This window comes from Ascidia mentula, chromosome 9 (genome assembly GCF_947561715.1).
Source record: "Ascidia mentula chromosome 9, kaAscMent1.1, whole genome shotgun sequence".
Taxonomy (NCBI): domain Eukaryota; kingdom Metazoa; phylum Chordata; class Ascidiacea; order Phlebobranchia; family Ascidiidae; genus Ascidia; species Ascidia mentula.
This window is the reverse complement of record NC_138574.1, coordinates 5,618,869-5,625,187: the sequence shown is the minus strand read 5'-3', so window position 1 is coordinate 5,625,187 and position 6,319 is coordinate 5,618,869.

Sequence of the window (6,319 nt, the reverse complement as noted above, 5' to 3'; positions counted from 1 at the left end):
TACGTATAACACCAATGGGCACTGTAACAACAGTCGATAATCTCCTTGTGTGTCCTGACTATAATAATTTGTATAACGCATTCCAAATTTGGAATGGTTGATAACAAACTGAAAGGTTGACACATGAAGTTCACCTGACAATGAATAGACAACACCTTTCAACGCAAACACGTTGGGCGTTTCTGTATAAAGCCCACGCAAAACTAAATGCCAAGTAGTATTTACCAGCGATAGACCAAACTTACAGTCGGGCGCACATTTCGATCATTTTAACGAATCGTCTGAGTAATTGCGACATATTCTCACGAAGCTGAATTGACTGCAACCCACCCGTGCCACTTAAAACCTGTTTGTATTGGACACGCCATATAAGGACCCACACAGACCTCAACAACTTTGCATCGGCTACCACAGCTGGACATGTGCTCACGAACGAAACGTTGTACAGACAACGGGCTTAAAACGTAGTTTGATTGCAAACTCAGTCCACAATTCTTCCGAAGTTTTGAGGTTTATTATTTTTTACGAATTAGAAATAAAATAAACGTTCACTTTAACAATCACAGGTGAGATGCATATAAGCTTAACCTATAAAATATTCGTTTCTGAAACAGTGAAAAAGCGGACCTATCGTTACATGCGGTTGATCATTACCTCTCAATATCCACTGTGTTCCACAAAAACCACGTGTATCCTAAAATTACACCTACAATTACACGAATCTGAAAGCCGACGCCCAAAATACGAACATGAGACCTAACCGCAAACCTGTCTGCCACCATAAACATCCATTCTTTCGGAAGCTCGAAAATTTTCCTCGCACCTGTTCGAAGTTTTAAGTAGGGCTGAAAATGGACGTGTCATTCAACTGCAAAGTTTTGGTATATCACTGAGCGGGACAAAGAGCATTTACCACAGCACCCCGGTCATATTGTCTCGCACAATACAATCGTCATGGCTTGCCCAGCAATAGATAACGTATCGGTAATTGTCAATCGCTATTGCCTAAATGGGGAAACGTTCTGGTACAATTTAATGTTTGTTCGGAATCACCTTGACTATAAGTTAATTTTCGCCAATTTCAATACCTTGGAAACTTCAGGTTTCTCAATGTGAATGATCAAGATTATATGCGATAACAAGTTTATTTGATTTCTTGTGTCCTTAACTACTCTTTGTTTATAGTGACAAAATTTGCAGACATTAGCTGTTACCGCCAGGGTGATTACCGAGAAACGAACACAATGATGACTACAAACCTAAAATAAAAAAAGACTAGACTACTAATAGGATCTAACACTAACTGATGTTGATTTACAAGAAAATACACAACAACTAACCACTGCTGACTAACACGATAACCTCCTTAAACTCCAAAATTAGAAATTCCGTCTTAATCAAAGTTTTCAGAAAAATAGGTGTTACCGCAACGACCGTCCCAGATCCCAATTTTAATTGTCCTGGGCAGCAGAGCAGTGACCCAAATGGCCCCAAGGGAACACCCATGCGTTTAAAACGCGGCCAGCATAGTAGCACAGGGCGCATTGGGATCAAAAGTTCACCGCCACTGTGATCTTTGGGCAGATCAAAAGGACCTGCCTGGAAATGTTTGCATTCAATGACAGCTCGTGGTGCCGGCCAAAAAACGATTTGTTTGAGTTTTTGAGGCTATAATCACGTGATCGTCTGTTACCGTCACAATACTGATTGTGAGCACACAGGTACTGACCACATGGTTTTTATGCGGTTGCGACTTTACACAGTATAACCGTCAAAATGGAGCCTCTGGGAACAGTAGGCAAATAGTTAAATGGGTGCAAGTGTGAGTTTTGTTCTCCTCCTGATAGGAGAAAAATGTTCCTTTCGTGGCATAACTATGTCAACCGTTGCAATAAAACTTATTGTATTATTTGCGACGTTGCACTTTAAAACTAGCCAAACATAATTGAGATAGAATACTAGCTAAACGTACCGTTGAACACATGCCTATTTCAAGAACCTGGGGACTCATTGATTGACACGATATAAAAGAAATTCGCCACTAGCGCCAATGTTTTGAAACGGGGCGCCTTAAGACATACAGGTGTCACCAGTGTGTACAAAACGCCGGAAACTTTGAGGCGACAGACGCATACAAACTGTGTGCAGTCAAGCGTGCAGTATGTGCACATTGGAAAGACAAGAACTGAAACTCGCGTTACATGCGTTGGGTGTTACTTCAGGCTGGTTTTAAACGTGGTTCGAGGAAACGGAGCAATTTTATCATTAGACTGACAGCATGGGAGTAACTTACCTCTTACCAAGTTACTGTTTCCATTGGAACATTAACTGTCTGCCTTTTAACAAGATTGTTTCAATCAAAACATAGATCTCCAAATCGCCATAACACAAAAATATTATCTGAAATTTTGCCGACAGCGTCAAACGTTGACCGCGCTTGGCACCACAGCAAGACATAACAGCACATCTTAACACAAAACACAACTCAGCACAACCCAACACAAATAAAAAGCACTTTCAAACGTTCATACGAACCTTCAGTTACACTGCAAATGGTTTTATGCCGCACAGACAATATTTGCACCTGGGCATTTCAAAAATGTCTGTGGACTCTAAAGCTGGAGTACAAATCATTCTACTCTCTGCCCAAAATTATACCTCCAAGTAATGCGATACGCTAACCATTGCCTTCAACACATATTCCCTGTAATTCAACGATCAATGTTGCACACCAAAGTGCCTCATAGAGTACTCCCACATACTTTCGAGGAAATGGCATCAAGCTGAGGTCCTTCAATTGATCCTAGCATTTTTTTTTAGCAAATAGCAAAGATCGTTTGATCGCTTTGCACAGAGAGCTTCCTAATTAGATTATAATTGGGCGATGAAACGTCGCACCAAACATATAACTTCATTCGACGAGTCCTCGCTAATCGACCGGCAATGTTTGCTTAAAGTCGGGCTATAGGAAAGGCGAACGTCATTTAAACGTTCGATGGTAATGCCATGTAAATCTGATGTCACGATCACTTAAAGCAGCCACGTGTGTCACGTGATGATTTGAAAGAGAAGCACTGACGTCAGAAATATGTCGATTCTTGCGACGCAAAAGCCCCGGTCTTACATTTAGCATTGAATACTCGGTAACGGAGTTTTTCTTTTTATATGTCAATGTTGGTCAGTGTTTCGAGGTATGACGTATTTCAGACATCCCTTGTCAGAAAGTGACATTTGGTAGACTGCGTAAAAGAAAAACTATTGAGAATCAATTCCCATGACGCCATTTTTACTTGTTTTCAACCCTGCCCTGCCGTTAAAACAGCAGGCTCAAGCATAACATACGGATAAATTGTTTTCTTGTCGAGTTAGACAATATCTGAGGCGAAACATTAATTATAAAACTATATTACCTATTCTGTGAGACAAAAATATGCAACAATGTTACAACCAACCTGCGTATAAAAAGCGGAGAAATGATAGCTTAACATTATCCTTAACATTAATGCGCAAATTGACTACTTTTCAATGTAACAAGTTTGCGGTGAATGAGCTAATCTATTGAAAGTACTTAAGCGCAAAAAGGGTTTTACTTAAATTACACGATGGTGGTATCGATTTGCAAGGGCTTTTAATTAACATAGCGTGAGTATTTGGTGTTGGGTCCCGGCATGAACTTGGTCACATGGATGGTTGCACAGGCAGCACACATCAAGTATTCCTAGGCTGATTTTCAGCTAGGCGAGCGGTGCGTAATTGCGTTTTGCTAACCGATATTGTTCAGGAGCAAAAACGTACTCGACAATGTAATGAGATTACTCAGGGCGATAATCACTGGGTTTCAGTATTTTGTGGCGTGTAAACAAGAAGACGAAGGAAGTTAGCGGTTAAAGGTTAAGATTCTTCTGTGTAATAAAGTTCACCCTGTGATTTTGAAGAAAAGTTCAGTTTGGAATTGCCTTGGGCAAATGATATATTGTTGACAAAATTATCCTGCAGTAATTGCGTGCCTCTGTTTATAAATTGTAGCGTTTTTCAAAAATATGACGAACTTGAAATCTAACTCTGAAATCTAAAATCTAACAAGTTTACCGACAAGTAAATCACGTACGGCCAAACATGTTCTATCACAGAAAAGCTCACAGGTAATCCACATACTACAAAATCTGCACGCCTGACAACAGTCTGAGCCTATTCTGATGGTTTCCGTAAACAGCAATATAATTAGAGGGCCCTGGAGCAACAGCATACTGGGGTGGCTCAACAGCGACCACAAGACAAGGACCGAATTTGTTGAAATTCGCCGGCACATCGTCATCCAAACGCCGCGTGGCTTTTCTCTTTTGGTGACGACTGAACTGTGGCTTTGTGCGCGAATAGCTTGTGGCGAGGCGTCATCGATCAATATAAAGATAATTTGCAACTATTCGGAGCAAAAAAACTCAAAGTTTCCATCATACACCAATACTGTGAGATATATTATGAAATACAAGATTCGCAAAATGCAAAATTTTCATGAAATACGGTGATTTCTTTAGTCTGCCTTTTTTAAACATTTGTACATTGGACATTCGCATAGAACCCCAACAGTTTAATTACATAAACAAATAAACAATGTCCAATCATAGAACGTTTACATAAACTTATGATGCACTGTGCGGTATTACTAAGTTATTTATTACTTGTGCAAACTGCGGTCAGTAATTTGGGATGACCATCAAAAAGTAAAACTGTGCCAAAAAGGCCCTTGTTTAAAAACAAGGCCGCCAGAAGATTAGCCTGAGCGACGAAAATGAAAGCTCAAATGCCGACATAAACATGCAGGTTGGTCAATTAAGGCCAAAGGTCAAACAAAAGCATTGATGGTCAACACAGATGACTTTTTAGAGTTGCCAAACGCCTGTGCGGTCAAAGTGCCTCATTTAAAATGCATATCTTCGACTAGTTGGCACCACTTGGAGATGAAAAGGAATCTTCACCTTTTAACAAGTTTGTTATGGCTTGTTCTGGCCCTAACAGCGATTCTGCAGACGGCGCAGTGCGGATTTCACGCAGCAATAATAATGCGAAATGGCTCAAATTGCAGGCTGACTCTTTGTTTGCTTTAGAAGATACGATCTGTTCAAATCGGAAAATCTGCAGGCTGGGCGGGCCGAGGTTTTGAGTAACGCGAAACGAAACAAAGACATGGCAGGTGCTTTCAGGCCGCATACCGGGGCCACAAGAGATAAGGATGTTTGAAAACGTGACGTGTGAAATAGTATACGGCGGTTGTGTGAATAACCGGAAGTTTAATCAACGTAAATATGAAGAAAACACTGCATTAGTCCAATAGTTTTTTTAGGTTATAAAAATAATTATGTACATACATTTGCAAGAATTTACTTCCAAAGTATTAGGCCGCGTCAAAACAAACCAATGATATAACGCTGGATGTGATCGCGTATTTGAATTGACAATAAACCGGTGTGGTCTCGTGAAACCGCAGGAAAACACGTTCGGCTCCTTGTTGTGCAAACTTGACTGAGGTATAAACAGTTTCTAAATATGTCGCTCAATGGCTGAATTAGACGTCATGTAGAAAAATCCGAGAGTTCTCTCGTTACAATTTGCTCAAGAAAATTTAAGATTTTTTTCAAATGCTTATTTACTTTGACCTATTAAATTATGGTAGTGCGACATTTTGTGTCTAAAAGACAAAAAGTAACGGTTCTAAAGGACAAAGTAAATCCTTGCCAAGATCCTACACCGAAATTTATTTGACCCATAATCGCCATTATAACGTATATTTGTGGTTTGCTCGCAAACAGCGAAACCAGTATCACTTGTACAGGAAATACATCATTGCCCCGATATCCACAACATGTTTAGCAAACACAAAAGTTGTAAATAACAGTTGTCAATATATGTCCAACATCAACGCAACAGCCTTTGATATGCACCAGTGCAACCAAAACAATATAAGCTACATATTTTTCTGCATTGAACTGCTTGGTTTGACTCCATATAAAACAAATACAATTTTCCTGTATTTAAGTTTACCTATCTCACTAAGAGTGCTCGCAAGTTCGTTGAACCGTAACGGATTAGGCGTCTCATCACTTACAGAGCACGCACCTCCAAGATAAATAGAAAACAACATGCTACGTGACTTTTCAAGATTAATGTGGTTTAGAGGTTTAATCATTTAGAATGTACTATAGTTTTCGCTCAAAATACAACTCTTTTATGGATGCATTGCGGAACATAAGACGTAACTCTTGTATTGCAATCAAACATATAGATTTAAATTATTTTTTTGACAACCTGTATGGCATAATCA